The sequence below is a fragment of the Rhincodon typus genome, chromosome 8, assembly GCF_021869965.1.
Source record: "Rhincodon typus isolate 14 chromosome 8, sRhiTyp1.1, whole genome shotgun sequence".
Classification (NCBI taxonomy): Eukaryota; Metazoa; Chordata; class Chondrichthyes; order Orectolobiformes; family Rhincodontidae; genus Rhincodon; species Rhincodon typus.
The window spans coordinates 64,996,266-65,020,740 of NC_063339.1; the positions used below are offsets into that span (position 1 = coordinate 64,996,266).

A 24,475-nucleotide genomic window follows, 5' to 3' on the forward strand; every position below is an offset into this window, starting at 1 on the left:
AGCAGGAGAATGGGTTTGAGAAACACATCAACCATGATCCAATGTCAGACCAGACTTGATGGGCCAAATGGCCTAATTGTGCTCCTAGTCTTATGGTCTTATCATGCCCAATAACAGAAAAAAGTCAAATAAATGCGTAACATATTTTCAGTTTGCAATGATTCACTTTGGCCTTCTATAATTATTTGTTGAGAAAGAACACTTCTTTTGTTATTTACAAGTGACCAAAGACACATTGTTAATCTTCAAGTGCACCTCACTTTAGTTTTCTTCATAAAGTGATTCCAATATTAGTTAATGAAACAAAACAAAACTTACCATGTTGTTCCACAGAGGAGCCTTTCCAGGCGACATGGAGATTGCTGTAACTGAAATAACTTATTTCATCTTATTGGTTTGCAATGCCAATTGCTGTAACTGTTTAATTCAGAAAATCACAGCCAGTTGCTTTTCCAAGATCAATATCTCATTAACAGCAAATTTATGGAAACCATTTTTTTGTTTTGTCATCACAACAAAATGCCATGTAGTGTTAAAAGGCCTTTGACAAAATCTTTGCAAAGATTTTGGTATTTTTATTTATTGAAGGTGAAAGTTGCAAATAAGGATAAAAGCATTGAGTGATAATACTGTGCATTTCCAAATAGTGCATCAATAAAGAGAGCTGTAATTTGTAGGAGGACAGGCAGTTAATTATTGGCTTCCACTGAGTGCAGTTGTCTTGCTTACCAAGAGGAATCTGAATACAAATAAAAAAGCTGTGGCCTTTAACTGAACTTTAGAAAGCTCTGCTGTAAATAAAATGTGTTTCCATAAATTACTGAACCGTACATCTTGTAGTCCATTTATTTTGTAACTGTTGTAAGATCACGATGTTTTGCAATTCTGTGTTCACTGAACTATAAAATAACCAACCTTTCAATTTTGGAAATCACGAATAGTCACTGGATAAGAGTTTTAAAAACATTTTTGCCCACAGTAACTTGGTAATTTATATGAAATACAAATGAATCCGGTGACTGTACAACATACAATCAGGCAAACTAATCCAAGAGCTCTAAGTACAAGATCACAGACTATAATCACCTTGGCATTTTGAACTTAATTTCAATGACATTTGTATTAAGGTTTCCATTGATTACAGAACTTAGTGCCAAAAAGTGGTATGCAGCCAAGCTGGCTTGAAGCACCCATAAATTTTGTGGCTGGAGGAAGCTTGAGTGCGACACAGATCTTTCACAACAGCAATATATCTTTTCTACCTTGCCAAGTCCCTAAGTGCATGGTAATCAGCTGCTTGGAGCCTCACTGAACAGAGAAAGGTTATAAAGCACACTGGTCAGTGGGGATTTAGAAGCGCTGGAACTTGACAATTTAAGTGATATACAAATAGATCAGCTGCTCAGGAGGCGTTGAATTGGGAGAGGTCCCTGTGGTATAGACAGCAATTGGAGATGGCTGCAGTTCAGACGGCATACAACAGTAGAGAAGCCCACTGGGAGTAATCGGAAACAAGTTGACAGAGAAACACACAGTGCCAGGAGCAGAGAATAAGAGACAGCAAAGTGCTGAGAAAGATGAAGAGTGAGAATGAGAGAGAATGTAAAATGTAGAACAGTAATGAAAACGTGCACAGAGAAAGAGAAAGAAATAGGTAGAGTATGGATGGAAAACTGAAATTTTGACTTTGATTAAACAAATGTTATTTTACACTTAACTTGCTAAACATTGTGAGCATACGAATTTGAATCCAGGAAGAGAGCGAGAATTTGAGAACGGAGAGGAAATCTTCTACAGAGCAATTCAAAATTAGAATTGGATCCACAGTTGGATCTAGTTGGTTCTCCTGAGGAGCAGCAATGTTCTCCACTTATTTAAAGAAATTTTGGCACCAGGACCTGATGTACTGGGAATGGGCTCCCTTATGTGTCATTGGGCACAGGAGGCAACAAAAGAATCGCAGTAAATACAATGAGTCTGAGTGGGTGGAATGCAGTTTTGTCTTTTGAATGTCTTCATTGGACCACTATATTGTCTGACAAAACCTGTTTGAAATGCTTGTATAAATAGAGACAGAATGTTTTGTAGGATCCAAGGAGCTTCGTCAGAACCTTTGTATCTTACGCAAATAGCCGGGTTGTAATGCCTGATGTAACAGAAGCTAATAAATCAAATCACGCATAAAGTTTTCCATTTCTACCTTTCTTATACTGAACCCAACAAGGTACGTTTGTGGTTCTGGACGATGTTCTAATGGGATATTTCAGAAATTATTTTATATCATTACTTCATTCACTGGGCAAGATTCTCATGCGAAAGATACAGATGGTGTATTCATTCATGTATTGATTATCTACCACAAAAACATGAACTAGCAGTCAGTAAGCTCAGGCATTTTTTTCTTCTGGGAGGGACATGGTTAGCCTTACTGAGCAAAGGCATTCTAGCAAAATCCAGAATGAGTTTCGAAACTGACAGGCATGTTCTTCTATCTTTGTTTTTTTGTCTGGTATACCCACAAAAAGACAGGATAACTTTATAATTTAAGGCTGACAAGATCATTATGGATGCAAAAGTCCATTCAGTATGCTTTTGATCATCCTTCCAACAAGACTCATTCTAATGTCCAGTTGTTTTTCAAATGGTCTCAGTGTATTTGTTTTTGCTGCTCTTCCTGAAAATCTATTCCATTCATTGACCGCTTTTCATTTCACATCTGCGTTTTGTTGTGTATGATGAGATGCCTTCTTATTGACCCTTAACATTCCAAAACAAGCGAATTTTCAAATCTTTCCCAAACCTGTAGTTGTGATTATAGGCACAGTAAGGAAAAACTCAGGTTGGGTGTGTGATTATGTCTGATATGTTCAGCATGTATTCAGTAAAAATACTAATGGTTTGTTGAATGAACTTTGCATGGGAAATTGATGTTTGTTATATTATTTTTGGTAATTGTTCAACTTGGTTGCATGAGTCAGGACTTCATCATAGTTGCTGCAAGAATCTCGACTTCATCATAGTTGCTGCAAGAATCTCAACTTCATCAAATGACTGGATTTTTGATGCTGCTCAGACTAAAATGCTTATTTCAGTGAGTTAAGCACTTGAGAAGACTAAAATCTGAACTTCACCAAATGACTCAATTTTTGATGTTAGTTTGTAACCTCGTGGCCACCTGCAATTCAGAAGTTGGCATTGGCCATGCACCAGCCTCACCTCATCCTCATGGCTCACCTCTGACTCATTTAGAATGCAGTTCCCTGCTTTGGTACACAAGGATACCTTGGGTTGGAAAGCTGCTGCCAGGGCTTTGCCCACAGGGACAGGCAGCCAACTCATGGATTGCAATTAGGGGCATCTCAGGGTCATCACTCGCTCTCTTAATACTGAAGCACTTTGCACCTCTTTGAACGCTCGAGAATCTCTATCAAGCGTGGCCTTGTCTTTATGCACTTTGTCACGTCATTCAGAATTTACAGACTCAACCAATACTTCTGTCTTGAATCGCCTCTGAACAAAGATACAAAGCCAGGCAGCTTGTTATGCTTGTTGGCGGTGACCAGACATAGAGGGTGGATGTATTGCTGTGTGGCATTGTACCATGTCATTGTCACTTACGTGGCACAAACATTGCGTATGCCTCGACTAAATGGCCATGTCTCAAAGTCTAATGGGGGGAGTCATCCTTACTTCATACTACTGGGCATATCTTCACTGAGAGGATACCAGTACCGTAAGTCAAGCACACTGTTCAATCACACTCCAGGGGACTGGACATGGTCACTTGGCCACTTGAGGCATTTGTAATCAGGGATCCTTGTTAGTACAATCTGGGGCGTAGGTGACAGTCAGACCTCGGGTCCAGTTCAGTATTAGTGGTAACTCTGATGGGGAACTGCGCAGTAATAAGTTAGGCATCTGATCCTTCATCAGCCAGGCTGACTTTCCAAATCGGTGAAGGGGCAAAATACCATAGTCAGTCCAGAGTTCTGTTCACTGAAAGTCAAGCGAGAGTTATCAGGGGACACAGTTATGGTGATGGTGTTGGGGAAGTCAATTGTGGCAAGTGGAGGCAGCATTCTGAGATGCAGAGAGGATATTAATTATGAAAGGGGGAACTTAATGTGAGAAGAGGATAGAGCATGTCACACCTACCCACCTTGGTGTGATGTGAAGTCCTTCAAAGTGCAGTCACGTTAAATAGACACCTAGGACAAAAATGCTTGTCAGTCCTGTGTCTATTTGTACATTTGAATGATGCTATTAATGGCTGACACAATGGGGGACTTCTCCTGCCAGAGGCTGAGCAATGCCTGGCCTTTTGTAGTGCTCGGAGTGCCAGTGACCTGAAGCTTTTCTTCATCAACCAGCTGCATAGAGGTGACAGTGAAATGCTCACCAGAATGTACTCCAGGTTCTGTACCCACTGAGGGGTCAACATCTGAGCTGGTAGTTTGGAAGACACACTCACTGGTGCTGCCTGAGGGATTTGTGGTTTCTTCCTCAGAGGGAGAGGAGGGAATGATGTCCTGAGGGGCGGGTGTCTTTGTGGCACTGACCATCTAGATGCCACCGGTGCCTGCAGGTTATGAGAGAGGATGGATTGTGCAATGTTGGTGGAAGTTTTAAGAGTAGCATTTTTTAATATGATTTTAAGAATACTTTCACAATGTTCACGTTAGAAGGGCAGCACGGCACATCATGATGAGCCTTAACTTGGTTACTAGGACATGGAGGTCTCAGCAGAATGATCTCCATCCTCTCCTACTAGGGTGAAGATTCTCCAATCTCCACTGGGAGGAGACTGATGTCAAGCTCCCTCATTCCCCTGTTATGGGATGTTTCCTTTGGAATGAGAGAATAAAGGGAGGGGTTGGGAGAGATAAATGTGGTTGATGTAGCTGTTAGTGAGGGAAAAGTGTTGAGGAGTTCCGAGTAGATGAGTGTTGAGGCTGTACTGAAGCCAGGCAGCGTTAGTAGTCTGAGGGATTGGGATGGATGAGAGGGAGTGAGAGATGATACTGAATACAGTGGTCAGAGTGGTAGACCACGAACTCTGGTGGGTGCAGCAGTGGATTTAGTTTGAATGTGAGGCAGCAGAGAGAAGATAGTGGCATGTACACTTACTCAGCACAGAAGCTTATTAAAATTATTTCTGCACTACTAGGCAATTTTCTGGGCTGGTGGATACCGCGCTTTGAACTATGGGTGGCAACTTTGAACAAGGCTGACAGGGTCTAGTGCTGTGGTCACTTCTGGTGGGTCCTGCAGAAAAGGGAAAAAGATCCTCTCTCCACCGTCACATTCACCGGGATCTCCTGGTCCCCGTCAGTGATGCAGGAACCCCGCTCCGATTGTCCTTGTCTAGGGCAGTTCTTTTGACACTGCATCTGTGCAGTGCAGCTCCTGTCTCGTAATGATTTACCTGGTGCAGAGCTGGCATTGAGCTATGGTGCCAGCAGTGAGAACGTTGGAAGGTCCCACCAATGCCAAGTATTATCACTGCCGGTGATCGTATAACAGTCGGTGCAGTACTGTGGAGGCCTGGTGTATGCATGAAGAGATAAGCATTGTGAAATTGGATGTGAGAACCCTGTAAGGACTCAAAGGGAATCCTCCAGGCAATATCCCAAAATTGACACATTGCTGATTTTTGATACAATTTGCAGCCCCTAATTGTGTAAAGCTAAAGTGGATACCACCTGACCCACTTAAAATTTAATTTTCAGGAAAAAAAACTTCTCCTGGTACTTTTGAAAAATTTCTGTATCAGTATTCAACTTTTGTTTTCCCGCTTGGAGTCTAAAGGGGAAAATATATGTTATCCCTTACACTTCCATTGAGGTCATTACATTTATCTTGTGTAAAAATGGAAAATAAGCGATCAAATTATCTGGACCATTTAATGTGCACATGTGAAGATTGACAACTCTCTAATCATTTAAAGAAATTGAAAAATATTATTTCCAGGGAAAATCATGTAAATTCATAAAGCCAATTTATTTTGGAGGAAACCTTTATTTAATGCTTTGAAACATTACTTGAAGTTTTAATTCCAATTTACATGTCAAATATGTTACAATATGAATCAGAACCCAGATTGTAAGCAGAACTACTAGCATGATCCTTTCTCTCCCTCTAGGTGATGGACAGTTTTGAAACCATCTGAGTAAATTTACTACTTTTATGCTGTTTGTGGCAAAATAACAAAAATGCCTATAGAGTATGGGTTCATGCTTTCACTACAAATGATAAACAAAAGAAATCTCTTTGCATTCTTTTTATATTTCAGCTGAACAAGATAGTTGGCCAATAAAACTTAATAAATCACTTGAATAAGGTATTTATTCCTCCCCTATAATTACTGTGAGAATTCTTCAGATAAAATCAGATAAGCTGTCCTCTTAATTTGCATTCCAGCCACAGATTAGAGATACAGAATGCACTAAAGCTGAGCTGTAGGAGATCTGACCAAACATTTCATTTGCATTTTGAACAAATTATCTATTTTAAAACTACTTAGTTGTAAATGCTCACCTGAAATTAAATTTAATAAAACTTGATGTTCTCTTATTTTACTTGAGAAGTGATTATGGTTGACACCAATTCATCTATCACTCCTATGCATGTTGATCTACGCTGGTTCCACATTAAGAATACCTCATCCAATCAGGGACCCCTGGCTGCCAGACATAAAGAGGAGTGATTTCCTTTGATAAATTCATGCTCAGGTGTCCCTGGAGAAGGAGCACAGGTACGTTTTGGAGAGGTGAGCACTATAGGGTGCAGAGTGCCTTATCTTCACCCCTCGAATTCCATTTTGATTTGATCCCTATCCTCCCCTCACTTTTTCTTTCATGTCGGCTTTGCCTCCAGGGGCTCTGCTTGATACTTATTGTTTGGTCACATGGGTGTCTTTCCTGGTGGTGGTATGTTAATAAAGTTATTTGTATACCTAGCTTTTTTTTTACTGTGTCTCACACCTGCACACGCACAACAAGTGTGCTGGGGAAAATAAGCTCTACTGCTGTATGGCAGTAGTGTAAGGGTTTCAAAAAAAATGAGAAAAGAAAGAAGAAAAAATATATAAACAAGGGTGACACACAGCGATCCCATGTAGCCACAGATTGCGGTTGTTCACGAACTTCCAGCCTAACTATCTGTTTTGCAGCGCTGCAGAGTCCATGGGCCACGTAAAAATTGGGTGTGGGTGCTTGCAATCCCTTTTTAAGTTATCTTAAAGACCACCTTTTGTGTTTCTGGTTACACTTCAGCCCCAAGCCCCTGATCTTTGGGAACCCAGTGTGGAGGGGAGTGAGCAGGTCGGTGGATCTCCTTGTGGGTCTGCTCCTGGGCCTGGCCAAGCTGGGCATTAACAGGTTCAGGCAGCGAGCCGTGGAGGGGGCATTATGGCTGACTGCCTTCCCCTTTTCCGTGGCTACATTCGTGCCTGGAGGTCCCTGGAGAAGGAGCATGTGCTGTCCACCAACACTCTCACTACCTTTCGGGAGAGGTAGGCACTGCGGGGTGTGGAGTGCTTTATTTCCCCATCAATTCCATTTTGATTTGATCCCTACCCTCCCCTTCACCTTTTTATTCACGTAAGCATTGCCCCCAGGGGGCTCTGCTTGCTTCTGGGTCTTTGGTCACATGGGTGTCTTTTCTGCTGGTGTTCTATTAATGAAGTTATTTACAAAAACAAAATATAAACAGGAGTATCAGTGGTTCTGTTCACTCCAAGAGCTGGCTCTGAGGAAGCCGGACCAGTGTCAAGTACTCTGCTTGTGTAAATAAAGCGTGACTTGGTGACGGGTTATCAGCCTCTGTAGAATTATTTCAGAAACATTTTATTAAACATGACTAATTTAATGTTTCATGGTTCCTGGTTTGCTGTCTGTGAGAACAATTCAATGTGATTGGCTGCATATCCTGCTTAATGATATCACTGTTGCTGAACCTCAGGCAACCCCAATGACATGATGGCAGATTCAAACTGATCTAGTGAGAAAATCCACAACTGAAATCTGTGGGCAGTTTTCTTCAAGACCACTGCATAGCTATGTTGCTTTACCATTAACCATGAAATCTAAACCTCAGGTTTAATGTGCCAATGGCCAATCCCATTACATTTCATACACCAGCATAAATTTTCATGTTATGCATGCTGTGCACATTTGCAAACGTGGTGTACTGGAATCATGTCAGGTCGTCCAAGGGTAATCCTTGTGGCCTAATAGCCACACTTCAATTTGCTGACCTGACAAAAGGAAGGTATCATGGCTACTGCCACAGCACTGGGCTTGTGTACGATGTGCTGTGTTTGCTCACAGTCCAGTTAGATGTTTAAGGAACGGAATCCCTTTTGCTTCTGGTATAGGGAAGAGTTGATCTGCAGAGCATGCAATGTGATGTGTGTGTACCATAGGGAAGTCTGCATTGTTAGCAAAACCATATGCTCACTATCTGCTTCTCTCTGACATGAATGGATGAACTGTAATTAGCTTTCATTAAGTAGAGAAATTTTGTAAGCTTGTTATACAATAGTGGATGACAAGTTGCAAGACGCTAAAAATATTCCAGCCTGGAAGCAAACAGACACAAAGGTTCATTCCTGCTGCCACCTTCACAGCTGTTAGTGATGCGGTCTGTGTCGTGTTTTGTGGTTTCGGTGGCTACAACAGGCACCTTGATCACCCTGAGCTGAAAAGGCCTCTTGCTCAAAATTTGTTTCCTCCTACATTTCCAGCAGCTTGTCCTGTTCGGCATGGCTTCTTCCATTTTCCAAAAGCTGTATTTCAAGCAGAATTCTATCTTGTATCCCCTCATCTGGCAGCACCTCCCAGAAACATTGAGGTCAGCAAAGCCCCTGCAATACCACACCTTCAGCTGTCCACAAAGTAGCAACTAACCTGTAAGTTGCTTATGATACCTCTAAATAGCACTGATAGGGGTTTCTTTATATTGCTGAATACACATAAAGCTTTGTGAAATGTCAAGGCTTTAGCTAGGCATCAAGATCCAAAGTGGCACGAGTTGATAACCTGTCAGTGTGACATGCTGATGGACATGATAATCTGACTCCTCTGAATACTCCATCGGACGATCACTTCCATCATTAACACGCTCAATCTGCTGAGTTAAACATGATATGCCAATACACCACTTGCCCGCTTTATGACTCTAAGGGAGCTCAAACTGCACAGAAAACAAACAGGTCCAATTTCTCGCCTTTCGTGTTTTTATCCTTGACCAGAAAACAAAGATTAATTTTGCTCCAGCAGAAGACTTTATTTAAGCAAAAACACAAGCCCTTTTTTCACTGCTGTGACAGTTGTAGCTATCAATCTTCAGCTGGCTTCAGTAGTATCGCAGACAGCAATGAATTGTGCCAAAACATACTTTGGCTTTACAAAGCTGTGCAAAGGCAGTATTCAGCAGCCGGCACCATTGCTTCACCATGACAGTGTTAAGTGATGTTGCAGACAATTTCAAACAAGCATATCAGTGAAAGGCAAAAATCAAAATAAAGTACTTGTTCAAGATTGTTAATAGGTTTCCAGAAATCAGTTGAGTTTGGCATGCGCTCGACTGAAGTAGAGATTAAATTCTTCCACCAATTATGGATTGTAATCACTCAAAACAGGTAGAATAATTGGTGAAATAATTTAAATGTTCTATTGAAATATATAGGAAAGGGAGTAACTTTTTGCATTTCTGGCTCATGTTCCAATCCTACTGTTAAACACATTTTTCAGCTGCACCTTGTACTGCACAGCAGTGTGGCCCGTGCTCACCTGTTCAGTGATTGAATTGCCATGGACTCAAAAGATATCTCCTAATAATAACCAGGTGGAAATTCTCACTGCAGTCTAAGACTTGTACAGGGAAGATGTCAATGGCAGGGGGCTTTAAATAGCAATTTAGGGACTTTAATAATTTACGTCATTCTTAACGTGGTTTCACAGTAATGAATATATGGCCCAATAAGATAAACAGGGACACCCTTGGCTGGCTGACTGGAAACAAAGTCTAGGAGAACATAGCAAATTAGATAACAAAAGAAGATTTTAAGAATCTAGTTATCCTAGAATCAGACAGTACAAAAGGAGGCCATTCAAATCATCATCCTCCACTGATTTGTCCTGGAATGGTGTCAACTTTCTTGTGTTGGAGCTACACCCATCAAGGCATGTGGGAAGTATTTCATTTCAGAGTTGGGGTCGGATTGCAGATGGCGGAAGTGTCAGAGGATGATGCGTTGGATCCGGAGGTTGGTGGGGTGGTACGTGAGGACGAGGGGGATTCTTTTTTGGTTCTTATTGCGTGGACGGGGTGTGAGGGATGAGTTGCGGGAGATGTGGGAGACACGGTCGAGGGCGTTCTCGACCACTGAGGGGGTAAGTTACGGCCCTTGAAAAACGAGGACAACTGAGATGTACGGGAGTGGAATGCCTCATCCTGGGAGCAGATGTGGCGGAGGCGAAGGAATTGGGAATAGGGGATGGCATTTTTGCAGGAAGGTGGGTGGGAGGAGGAGTATTCTAGGTAGCTGTGGGAGTCGGTGGGCTTGAAATGAATATCGGTTTTTAGGTGGTTGCCTGAGATGGAGACAGAGAGGTCCAGGAAGGAGAGAGAGGTATTAGAGATGGTCCAGGTAAACTTAAGGTTGGGGTGGAAGGTGTTGGTGAAGTGGATGAACTGTTCGAGCTCCTCGTGGGAGCACAAGGCGGCGCCGATACAGTCATCAATGTAACGGAGGAAGAGGTGGGGTTTAGGGCCAGTGTAGGTACGGAAGAGGGATTGTTCCATGTAACCTGCAAAGAGGCAGGCATAGCTTGGGCCCATGCGGGTACCCATGGCCACCCCCTTTGTCTGTAGGAAGTGGGAGGAATTGAAAGAGAAGTTGTTGAGGGTGAGGACGAGTTCGGCTAAGCGGATGAGGGTGTCAGTGGAGGGGGACTGGTCGGGCCTGCGGGACAGGAAGAAGCGGAGGGCCTTTAGGCCATCTGTATGGGGAATGCAGGTGTAGAGGAACTGGACGTCCATGGTAAAGATGAGGTGTTGGGGACCGGGGAATTGTAAGTTCTGGAGGAGGTGGAGGGCGTGGGTGGCGTGGGTGGTGTCACGGACATAGGTAGGGAGTTCCTGGACCAAGGGGGAGAAAATGGAGTCCAGATAGTTGGAGGTCAGTTCGGTGGGGCAGGAGCAGGCGGAGACAATGGGTCGACCAGGGCATTCAGGTTTGTGGATTTTGGGAAGGAGATAGAAGCGGGCGGTGCGGGGTTGGGGAACGATGAGGTTGGAGGCCGTGGGTGGGAGGTCACCTGAGGTGATGAGGTTGTGGATGGTTTGGGAGATGATGGTTTGGTGCTTGGGGTGGGGTCATGATCAAGGGGCCGGTAGGAGGAGGTGTCGGAGAGTTGGGATGCCACCTGAAGGTTGCAGGAACAGCAACTCATATTCCGCTTGGGAACCCTGCAGCCCAATGGTATCAATGTGGATTTCACAAGCTTCAAAATCTCCCCTCCCCCTACTGCATCCCAAAACCAGTCCAGCTCATCCCCGCCTCCCTAACCTGTTCTTCCTCCCACCTATCCCCTCCTCCCACCTCAAGCCGCACCCCCATCTCCTACCTACTAACTTCATCCCGCCCCCTTGACCTGTCCGTCCTCCCTGGACTGACCTATCCCCACCCTAACTCCCCACCTACACTCACCTTTACTGGCTCCATCCCCGCCTCTTCGACCTGTTTATTTCCTCTCCACCTATCCTCTCCTCTATCCATCTTCTATCTGCCTCCCACTCTCTCCCTATTTATTTCAGAACCCCCTTCCCCTCCCTCTTTTCTGAAGAAGGGTCTAGGCCCGAAATGTCAGCCTTTCTGCTCCGATGATGCTGCTTGGCCTGCTGTGTTCATCCAGCTCTGCACCTTGTTATCACAAAAATTATTTGGGTTTTAGAGGCATGATTATGGAAGACAATTTACTGTGAGGTTAATACCTTCCATTTCAATTGAATGTATTTTGCTCACCCAAACATGTTGATGCATCAAGCTCTGCTAAGATATTTATTATTTGTATATGTATAGTCAAATGCCTTTTTCCTGTGTGATGAGAGTTTATGCCCATAACTGTGCTTGGAACTTACTCTTATCAAAGCAATACTTTTGGAAACTCTTTCAGCATGGTAACTAACTTCCATTTTTTCAGCCTTATTGAATAAAGCTGACTTGCTCAGTTGAACAGTTAATAATCTCTTATCATTTGCATTTGCAAGATATGAATTTTATTACAGCTGCTTTACCAGTGACCATGCCTCCCTCCAAAAGGTCAGAAGTGAGGATGTTCATTGATGATTGCAAATGATTCAGATCTGTGGCAATGAGATTTTTTTTGTTATCATTGAGTGGAGTTATCATTCAACTGGTTTCAACATATCCCTCTGAAACTGACAGCCAAGTATGGTGTTCACACATGCACAGTTCAACATGCAAGTCCAAATGTTGCAGTCAGTAATGTATCACTCCTTCACAGGATGCTTTTTGAAGCCCACAACAAAAATCAATTTTTCAAAATTGTTGAAGTGATGAGAAGTTCTTCTTTTCGACTGCATTTTGGATGTTTTAAAATCGCCAAAATGTTTACAAAAAAAGTTAGTGAGGTGTAATAGGCTGTTTACAAGCTGACTAAACTGTATAGCTTGATGTCTTTTTTCCAAAATTAATTTTATATATTTGTAATGTTAAATTTTCCATTGATTAAAACTGATTTTTAATATAAAAATATGTATTTTAAGTTGTTCTTGCTGTTTCAGTTGATAGTGCTTGTCAATTTTTAGTAAAGCAGTAAAATTATAAAAATATGAAATAAGATCAGTGCATTTTGCTTCCAGGTTTGCTGCCTCTGAGATTGGCCACTTATCCTGCCTTCTATTAACATTTATTCATTTACAGGATTTGGGCATTACTGTTTTATGCCAGCATTTATTGCCCCACTCCTAAATGCCATTGAGAAAATGGTGGAGAGTCACAGGTGTAGATATGCTCAGAATGCCATTCAGGAGATTTCCAGGATTTTGATCCAGCAGCAGTGAAGAAACGGCAATATTATTCCTAGCAGGATAATGAGTGTCTTGGAAATAAACTTGTAGAAGGTGGTGTTGGCAGCAAATAAATGGTAGTGGGTTTGGAAGGTGCTCATGATGACATGACTGATGCAGGATGCTGAGAGATCCATTTGTCACATTCAAATTAAAATCAGTGACGTTGAAACTGATACCGCAAGAGATTGTTGGATCTTTATCAACAGATTTAAGCAGCATCATTTTGATGTTCACAGCAAAATCTGAGTCACTGTGAATTTTCTTCAAAACCAACAGTTTTTGAAGATGCCAGCCAAACATGAACAAATGTAATCACTTAAGTTTCTGTGTCATCATATTAGAAATAGATTTGAACAGGAATGCTTCTTGCATATAGCTGGTATTTTCAATAGCACATCACATGGACAGTAAATTTCTCACTATGACAGCGAAAAGTACCAAAGCAGATAAGTGCATATTTATAATTCAATCATTTATTCCTCTGGAATAGTTGAAGTGAATGATTAGTGTAATGGTTATTATTTTTAACTTCAGCTACCTATTGTAAACAATTTCATATATATAATTGTCTCATAATTTACAATGCAGCAGGTGCTTCAGTACTCAGTACCAAGATGCCTCTTTTTAATTGAATCATGAAATAGTTCATACTCCCAACCATTTTACATTGCTAAAGATGCAATGTTCTTTTTAGTTTGAACTTATTAGTAATTGTAATGAAAAACTTAGTGTGGATAAAGATTGTGTTAAACATGCATAAATGTCACATATCTTTTCAAACTGAATTATGAAAGGAATTATGTTTTCCCTTTAAAAAAAATTCTTAACACTTTACCTATACAAGTTCAAGCGGAATCTAGAGGATGCAAATAACATGTTCTTTTCCCACAAGCCGACAGGGTAGTAACCTCAAAGCAATGCTACTATTCGTAATTAATGATGAAAGTTGGATTATAACTTTATGTATATTGTTAATAGTGTACATTGATTAATGATTGCATCTAACATGAATCATTTTCAATTGAAACCTAAATTGATTTACAGATTTCAAGTGTTCTGGTGATAACAAGTTCAGGTATAGATTCTCACTCCATCTCATTTACTAATCCATTTTCTAATTTGACATCATGGTTTCTATTTCCACCATCCAAACATATTTTTCCTTTAGGTTTAGCTTTTTTTAAGTCATCCTGAACTTGAAATGGCTACTTCCTGTTTTCAAACTTCTTACATATCAAATAAGTTTATCTCCTCTCAAATGTCTTAAAAAAGCTTTTCTCTTCGCGATATCTATTCAAAATAAGTGAAATATTTCCTAACAGTTACATCAACATTGCAATCATCTTCCAAAACATTTAACTAAATCCTGGCCACTTTTGAAAGGAGAGATGCAATGAGCTGAGATTGACCGTTACAATTTGTGCCGAAGATGGAATCATACTCGGGTTCAGCTGGACGAGTCTGTAATGAGGGCAGATGCCTTGAGTGCACAGTGAAATAATTTGAGGTTCAATGGTAAAGACAGAGATTTATCACTGCCTACTAGATTAATCCTTCAGCTGTGACTCAGGAAGTGCTGATGAGACCCTGGAATTAATTGTTAGCGCACACAGGACCAGAGCATAAAGAACAGGAGGCTGGCAAAGTGATGCATGAAAGTTAGCACTGGTATCCTCTGCAGATTCCCAGTCAATGTTGAGGTTTAGAGACAACAGCTGTCTATTCCCGACAGTAGTATCAGACTCATGATCAAATGCAAGTGATTGCTGTGGCGTTGCTAGAGTCATGATGTTCCTGACTGCATGTACATAACACAAAACAAAGTGGATCAATCATGGGAGAAGGCCATTATCATTCATTCTACTGATCTTGATAGCTTTGAATAATAAGCTTCATGAGCAAGAAATACTATTATTTTTGGTCCATTAGCCTGACAAGCAGAGCAACAAAGCAATATTAAAATAAAAATAAAGAATGGTGGATGCTGGAAATCTGAAACAAAAATAAAAATTTCTGGAGAAACTCGGCAATTAATTTCTGACAACAGGTCACTGGACTGTCAACATAAATGGTTTTTCTCACCACAGATAGTAGCAAACCTAATGAGTTTCTCCAGAACTTTCTGTTTTTGTAACAAAATAATGCTGTTGTCTGGAAACAGATTTTTTTCCCCTGTTTTTAGAGGGGTAAGGCAGACATTGACTATATGAATGTTGATTGTTGTTAAGATCGTGAATGTGAAAAGTGAAGGCAAATGTGAAGAAAGAAAGCAAATTACTTTTTTCATAGCACCTATTCACACTGGTTGAGTATTGTAGGAATGTACCCCCCTGACCGGGGACAGAAACTCAGGAGGCAAGTGGAACGTGCTTATTCATATGGAAATCGGTTGATGCAGGGAGAGGGCCAAAGAATCTTCCCCAAATCAGAAGGGAGATCAATGACACACTCTGACTTTTACAGTGGGCACTTCAATGGACATCCCCAGATTCCCATGATCTTATGGTATTAGTTATTCATTGTAATCTCTAAACCTTGGAATCTTTCTATGCATCCTATTCATACGTTTAATGGCTACACTCCTTTGGGTCTTTCTCAGGCTTGTTTATCTGTAAGGACTGCTCAAATTCTATTACCCATTGTATTTTGGTGCTGTCTTTTATCAAATTCAGTTACTCCTTTTATTTTCCCGTCTTTTATTTTACTGTACCGATTGCATAACGTAAAAATTAAAAAAATCAGTTTTAACTAATTGCTATAAGGTTAACTTCTGTTATAAAGTTAATTATAAAGTGGAACATTATACGACTACTTCTGCTGTTAGCACTTTGTAATTTATAGGTTGTGAGCAATTGATTTTGTTCAGGGCATAAGAGAAGGCATCTCTGAAGGCTAGTTAAGCTTCACATCTAAACTTAAATTTTTTTTAATGTTTGTATTATCTAATTATGTATTGAAACCAACTTCTACAATTAAAGCATTTTAACTAGAAAGTATTCAATATTGCAGGTCGCTTCAAAGAAGCAACTATTTACTATGAAATAACTTTAGCTGTTGTCCTTGCAGCTGCTTAGGGATTTAATCTAGCACTTGATGTTATTCATTTACTGGGACAATTATCCCTTCAGTAATAAAGCTGGAATTGGTCATTTATGTGTTCTAAGGCATCCTTTTATCAGCACTGTCTCAGATGGGAACATACAGCATTCTTTGACTGGCCTTCTAGCAGTTCTGTTCAAAGGTACCATTGTATTTCCCTGTGTGAGCAGGCTCCTTAGTTTTGCTTAGCTTCTGTCTGCCATCTTGTAAGCAGGTATGGGCTCCTTAATGTGGTCAGGTACAAATCACCTTACATAGCCATGTACAGATCACCCCTACAAGTATTTTACCCTGTCTTTACGTCATGCTAACAAGACACACGGTTCAGATTGAAATAGGATGACCCAAATTGAATGTTGTCTTCACAAACATTTTATTTTGAGTTATTCAAAGAAAAGGTACTATCGACCCCATTTGGATATAAATTCCTTTACCCCCAAATGTTTCTTATCCTGGGGTTGAGGAATTGGGATCCTTAATTTGAACTGGGAATTGAAGGACACTGAGATAAAATTGAGTGGTGTGATATTTAATACAACTGCAAGTTCATCTTTTTTAAGAATAAACTGCTCACAGTATTTACTGTCCGTTCTAAGAACCTTAGTTTCTTGAAAAACACTGTTGGCTATTAGTCTGAGAGAAGTTGCTGATACAGATTGACATTTCAATTCATAATGTTCCTTCTTCTGCACAGTTGGAATAAAGATAAATAAATCCATTCACTGAACTTCAGGTTCAAATTTCGAGACAGTGAAAACTTGAATTCCCAGAATTATTTAGTACAGCATTGAGAATACTATTTCATGATCCTGTATCTGTGAATTACAACAGATATGATAAACCTGTTCAACTCTCAATTGTATTTGTCATTTTCAGTGGATTAGAATCTTGTTTGATTGTGTTCAGATTTGGTCATGTCGATGTGCCAGATCCTATCTGAGCCTCTAAATGTACTTTGTGGGTGTGTAAGCACAAGGATTAATGTGTTCATGCTTTTTTGTTCATACTTTATTCCCGATGTAGTAACCAGCAATACTGTGTGTTCTATTTCAGGAAACTCTCATAGAATGGTGTGATGATAAAGAATTGAACCTTATTTTAACTACTGGGGGAACTGGGTTTGCCCCAAGAGATGTAACTCCAGAGGTGAGTGTTTCCTTATAGATATATGAAGTAAAAAGACCTTCCAAAGAAATTGATTCTTCTGAGCCTCTTTCATAATGTAATACCTTTTCATGTATTTTCCTGCTCTTCCTCTTAATCTTCTAACATTATTGCATCACAAACACTTGGCCAAACATGAGCTTATCGAGGCCAGTCAGCATGGATTTCTGAAAGGCAGGTAGTCTTTGGCCAACTTTATAGGATTCTTCAAAGAAGTAATGAAGCCTCAACAAAGAATTACAGTGTACATGGTTTAAACTGTTTTCAAGAGAAGCGTTGAACAAGGTAATACATGAAAAAAGTCAAATGTAATAATATGTGGTATTAAGAGATCGAGAGGCATGATTGGATGGCAGTAAAGCAGAATGGAATTATGTGGTGAATAGTATTTCATAGGGCCCTACTTTGGCTAAACACTTGAGTAGTTTCTACATATTATTAAGAAGTGCATGTGATTCACGTTCATAATCTTTGTTTCTTGTTCAAGTTTTCGAATGATGTTATCATGTCACACAATGTAAGATTGCTGTGTGAACGTTTATAAATGGAAAACCCTGTCTGCTATGCTGCATTTGCAGGATTTCCGTCACTAGTGGTACTGTGGCCTGGTTTAACCCAATTTGTTTGTTTGTTATTGATGGCAAAAATTTATGTTTTGACTTGTCTTGGAGTTTATAATGTCACTTCAGGTAATTTCATTTTTGTTTTCAATAGAAATATGTTTTCCATACAGTTTATTCTTGGCTCAGGCACTATTTTGCTACTTTGCACTTTGAATCAGATCGTGGTCATAAGGTACTCATCCTTTATCCTATCCTTTTATCGAGACCCCCTAACCTTTTTGTCCTCCAGCATTGTAGTCAAGCATCAAGTTAGGGGCGGTAGCCCATTTTTTGTCACTCTTGCCCCCTAAGTTCTATTTTCTCTGATACCTTCCATGATTTCGTGTCATGGCGCCTCTGTCTCTTTGAACTTTCCTGATATACCTCCAAAACTTCCAGAGTTCTTTTTCTCAAACCCTTCATCTATTTGCTTCCATTTAACCTCCATCCACAACCAATCTAATGTTTTGCTCCAAGCTTGCTGTTGCATTATTTCTCAATGTTTTCTCCTTGGCTTTTCCTACAATCTTTCAATTAACACTTTTTTCCTTCCCAAACGGTCTCCTAACAAAATGATTTTTTTTTAAAAGAAGTTACACCCCTGATAAAATTCAGCATTTCTTTATAACCCGCCAGTTTTGACTCACGAGGGCTGATATTCATCTGGTGGTTAAGGTTATCTGAAAATTTAACAGTATCCCAAAAGTGAAATTCTGAAGCTTCTGGCAACTTGGAATATAAGCAGAAAATAGTGGAAATACTCATCAAGCCTCTGACGAGAGAAAAAGAATTGGCATTTCGGATCAATGACATTTCACCAGTTTGGATGAGCGTCAACTAGTATCAAGGGTTTTTTTTAACATTACTGCTTTTTGTCTGTGTTCTGTTGATTTAGATTCTAAGCTCAGGGTTCACTTGCCTTTGTTGATGGCTTGATTTGCTTGTTCTGCCACTTTTCTTAATGCATTCATGGGACGTGAGCATCACTGGCTAGGCCAGATTTTATTGCCCGCCCCCAATTGCCCAGAGGGCAGTTGACTATTGCAGTGGGTCTGGGGTCACATGTCGGCCAGACCAGATAAGGACAATAGTTTACTTCCCTCAAGGACATTAGTGAAGCAGATAGGTTTTTCTGACAATGAACAACCATTCCAGATTTCTTTTTCATTGAGCTCAGATTCTACCATCTGCCATGGTCTCCAAAGCCCCGGTCCCTGGATTAATAGTCTGAAGATAATACCATTAGGCCTCACCTCCCCATGATGACTTGTGTAGTTGTATACTCGAGGTCCCCCAGTTCATGTACAGTATTTCAAATCTCTTGATGAGTATTCTTGCTAGTGGAGTTTAGAGAATTACAAACTTTCTCATCATGCTATGGCACCTGAATTTTGATTTATGTTATTTAAGACTGTAGGAATAAATGGATTAGTCAAAAAGATGGGAAGATGGGAGAGGATAGAGTGCAGTGTAAAAAGTATGAAAAAGTACATATTGGAGGTGAGAACAGGAGAAAAGTGATGGTAATGTGTTACAGTTCACTCAGTTTGAGTTGAAGCATGTTGCAATGTGGAGCCATGGGTAGTGTTGGTAGGCTACTGTCTTCGTTCCGTCACATGGCGGGCTAGAAATCTGTTCTGTCCTTACTATTTGTCATTCATATAAACTGGAAGGATTTGCAGATTAATATTTAACCAGTTTGTCGGCATTATAAACACACGCTCTTTGGCCTTCAAGTCCTGGAGGGGACTTGAACTGAGCTGACAAGTGGCAAGTGACATTCGCGCCACACAAATGCCATGCTATGACCATCACCAATAAGAGACAATCTAACCACCACCCCCTTGACATTCAATGGTGTTACCATCACTGAATCCTCCTGACTCCTCAAAGCCTATCCACCATCTACAAGGCACAAGTCAGGAGTGTGATGGAATACTCCCCACTTGCCTAGATGGGTGCAGCCCCAACAACACTCAAGAAGCTTGACACCATCCAGGACAAAGCAGCCGGCTTGATTGGCACTGCATCCACAAGCATTCACTCCCTCCACCACTGACTCTCAGTAGCAGCAGTGTGTATTATTTACAAGGTGCACTGCAGAAATTCACCAAAGATCCTCAGACCTTCCAAACCCACGACCACTTCCATCTAGAAGGAGAAGGGCAGCAGACATATGGGAACACCACCACCTTCAAGTTCCCTTCCAAGTCCCTCACCATCCTGACTTGAAATATATCGCTGTTCCTTCACTGTCGCTGGGTCAAAATCCTGGAATTCCCTCCCTAATAGCATTGTGGGTCAACCCACAGCAGGAGGATGCAGTGGTTCAAGAAGGCAGCTCACCACCAACCAGGGATGGGCAAGAAATGCTGGCCAGCCAGCGATGCCCACATCCCATGAAATTAATAGAAAAAAAAAACTTAGAGCTTCTAGCTCAGGTGCAGGCATGCTACACACTGTACAATAGGACCTCCAAAGGGAAAGGTCATTCACCTTAAATATGGAGTATATAAATCAGTCAGCTGCAATGTGCTTAATCTTATCCAATTTTAAGTTTTAACATCTAGCCATAGATTGATAATTGTGTTATACAATTTGGAGTTTTATGTTATCGGTCTTTATTGCAAACCATTGGGAGACTACAAAATGGAAGAACTTGTACTTTCAAACTGCTAAGTCTGGTGATTGCAATTTATAACTGAGCTTCAGAAACTGTTCTGTCACATTGCAGTGCTGCTGTATTAAATGACATTTGATGACATTAAATGACAAATGCAACCTGTTTCCCAGCCTACACATTATTTAAAAGTATTAATATCTTATTTCAAAGTCTAACCATTTCAATTCATTAAGTTAGGTAATTAATTTTTTCTGTTAATGTTGTTTATGGGGAAATGGGTTATTTTGGAACATTAATGGACAGCAAGGACAGTGGTGGCTCGTGGGTCTAATCCACTTGCTTGATAGTTCTCCATTTTGGATTTATTGCAATGGTGAAAAATGGAGAGACGACACATTAGTCACTTGAGTGAAGTAAAACAGAAGATACAGTATGTCATGGCTCTTGAGGCTTTTCTTATGATTTGGCTTAGAAAGAATTTGTCAAAACCTTGACAAGCAGGTCATGTGCACAGAAATCTGGAGTAAAAACAAAGTTGCCTCTCAGATGTCTTTTCAGACTGTAATTTGAAAGACTGTGTGAAGAGATTTAACCCTTGAGCTCCCTGTTAATGAACTTCCAAACAATCTTTTTAAATCTTGATTAAGGTGGAGACCCACTGATGGCATAATGATGGTCATTAACTCAAAACATAAATTGCAGTGAATTCTATTGGTAGTAGGATTAATGGTGCAAGAAAAATGGAGATGTCTGATTAAATCTGTTATCTGAAGCAGATTTTTGATTAGCATTGATTTAGAGCTCTTCTGCCACTGGGGTGTTTTTATTCTTTATATTGATCATTTCAATGTAGCTTTATTAAGAAATCTTCCCAATGACTTAACTCAAGATCATTGGGATTTTAATGAAGACACTGCAAAAGATGGCTCTATTAGAAAACAGAATGAAGTAATCTGAACTTTTCCATCATTGCTCATACAGAACAGCACTGCATAGTGATACAACAACTTAATATCTTCGGCTAAACACCAACTTTGGATGTGTACCTACATGAGATGGTAATCATTTTAATCCCCAGGAGATTTTAATGTTAATAATTGAGTAATGCATAAAATCAAAACAACTAATGCATTTCACAGCTTGCGAATTCTAATTGTAGTCTCCAAATATTTTTAGTACCGTGCTGTTATTTCTGCTTTAACGTTTGAATCCTGTGCATTTGGAGAAAACTAGCCCGTCATAGCTATCTGTTATCGTGCAAAAATTGTTTAACTGCGTTAACCAATCAACCAAAACATATTTAATAACACACCCTGTTTGTATTTCTACAGCAGGAAATGCTATGCAACGTTAATTTGCTGGGGAATTGTGCTTGAAATCAAATAATTGTTCCAACCAAATTATTTGATATTGTTAGAAAGCTGAATGTTATGTTTCAGGAAGCTAAAATGCAAAACTTGAGTCCTCATCCGTGGAGAAGCTCCTAATATCTGCCCACCAAGGACATAATGAGAAACTCTAGAATCAAATACCTCGACCTACATACTATAGTTCCCTTGTATTTATAAGATAAGAAAATGGACTTGAAGTATAAGATCAACTATGACCTGTTTGAATAGCTATGCAGGCTTGAGAACCCGTATGCCCTAGTCCTACTTGTTTGAAGTAATGTGTATTTCACAGACTGCATCCAAAAGCACTTACAGCAGATGTTGAATTCACATGATGAATGCATTTTAAAAAAAAATACAGTATCATTTGTCCATGTCAAAGCAGCCCACTTGATCAACACTGCATCCACTAACATTCAGTTCCTGCTCCACCAACGCTCAGTAGCCATAGTGTGTACCATGTACAAGATGCAGTGCAGAAATTCACCAAGATCATTAGACAGCATCTTTAAAACTCACAACCACCACCACCTAGAAGGACAAGAGCAGCCAATACTTGGGAACAAGCAAGTCCCCCTCCAAGCCATTCACAGTCCTCACTTGGAAATATATTGTCAGTGTCAGTGAGTCAAAGTTTGGAACTCCCTCCCTAATGACACTGTGGGTCTACCTCACCAAATGAGCTGCCATGGTTCATGAAGGCAGGTCACCACTAACTTCTCCAGGGCAGCTACAGACAGGCACTGAATGGTGCAGTCAGCAACACCCATTTCCCAAGAATGAACAAATAAGTTCTTTCTTACTGGCATCATATTGCAAAGGGACTTTACCATTGACATTTTAGTACTTCAACACTGGCATCTTCATCTAGAATGTTTGATTCTAGTGAAACTTGATTCCTGCCTCATGTCCAGTGACACTGCAGATCATTTGTGAGGAGCTTTCATAGAATTTAACACTCTGACAAATGAGACAAGATTTTTGCAAAACAGTTATTAAATGCAACAAATTGTCGCACTCCTTTCACATCTATTAGTCACTGCACCATTTCTGCATCTTCCACCTGGTTAGGCTCTGGGTGAAATCCTTTCACTGTCATGACCTATATACTTGACTTCTGCCATTTTCAGTTGCATCTCTTTGTTCAGCTTCAGGTTCATCCGGTAAGCTTTATTTAGCAGTTGCATTAGATTCTGATTGTGATCTGTTCTGGCTTCTTCCGTTCTGTCTCCACATCCATGGACGAGATCACACAGACTAGCTTCAACTCCTGGGAGATCACTGATTATATTGTGCTGACAATGTTCATGTTTTTCTGAAACAATGGAAATGCTAGACAGTGTGTACAACAATCTGTATCTCCCAAATAACATCCAAAATGTAGTTAGAGAAGTCCTGTTCTCATGCAGCTTCATATGACAGTAACCATCTTCAGATTGAGGGTAATAAAGACCTTTGAATTGGCAGGTTGTGTCAAAACTTCTTCAATGGTTAGAATGGTATAGTGAAATCTCTTTAAAGCTGCATTGGATACTTCAGATCTGTGCAAACTCTTGGTTTTCCCGGTTTTTCACTGCTACCATGCTGCTAATCCCATCCTTCAGGGTTGTCATTTTCTTTATTGTGCCCTTCTTTTCCAGTTATGAGTCATTCTGCACAGAAGCAGACCCTTTGGTCCGACTTGCCTGTGCTGACCAGACATCCCAATCTGTATTTGGCCCATATCCCTCTAAACCCTTGCAATTCATTTACCCGTCCAGATGCCTTTTAAATGTTGTAATTGCCTCCACCACATCCTATGGCAGCTCATTCCACACACACACCACCCTCTGCATAAAAAAGTTACCCCTCAGGTCCTTTTTAAATTTTTCCCCTCTCAACTTAAACCTATGCCCTCTCGTTTTGGACTCCCCTACCTGCAGTGAAGGACCTTGGCTATTCACTCTATCTGTGCCCCTCATGATTGAGGTGAAACTTGACGGTAGTTTCAACTGTCCTCAGCAGAGGCTTCGTTGGTCTCAGACTGTCATCTCATTTGAAACAATATTCATCACGAAAACATCCAAGATCTACAAAAAACATCTTTGTAATCTTCTGGGATAGGTTCAACGGTCAATGTTTTGTGGCCTGCCAAATGCTGCAAACCTCTTCTGGCATATTTAGAATTGTTTGTCCAAAATTTAGACGAGCTTCAACTGAGCTGATAGAATGTTGTTTGATATCTGTTATTGGAACTGTAGATGTTCATTGTTCCCATTGCATTGGGTTCTCAGCCCTCTTAACTTGAGTATTGGGCCATCATATCCCTCCAGTCTGACCTCTAAAGGGCTTAATTTTTGAATCACTGTCTTGAGCTACTTCACACAGGTTTGTGAAACACTTTATGTTGTTTGAAGCGCAGTTTTTGGCACTTTATGTTCACTTAATGCTCTCCTGCAGTCACTATTCTGACAGTCACAAACTATTTATCACCTTTAGATCCTACTGTGCCAAGA

The 24,475-nt window shown here is 40.5% G+C and overlaps 1 protein-coding gene across 1 annotated transcript in view; it reads left to right on the forward strand.

The window, feature by feature from the left end:
- LOC109914904 (gephyrin-like) overlaps positions 1–24,475 on the forward strand; it is a 161,883-nt gene that overhangs the window by 67,559 nt on the left and 69,849 nt on the right. The window contains exon 3 of the mRNA XM_048600442.1: positions 17,254–17,346. The gene's annotated coding sequence lies outside the window, so the exon portion shown is untranslated. The remainder of the gene's footprint in view (positions 1–17,253; positions 17,347–24,475) is intronic.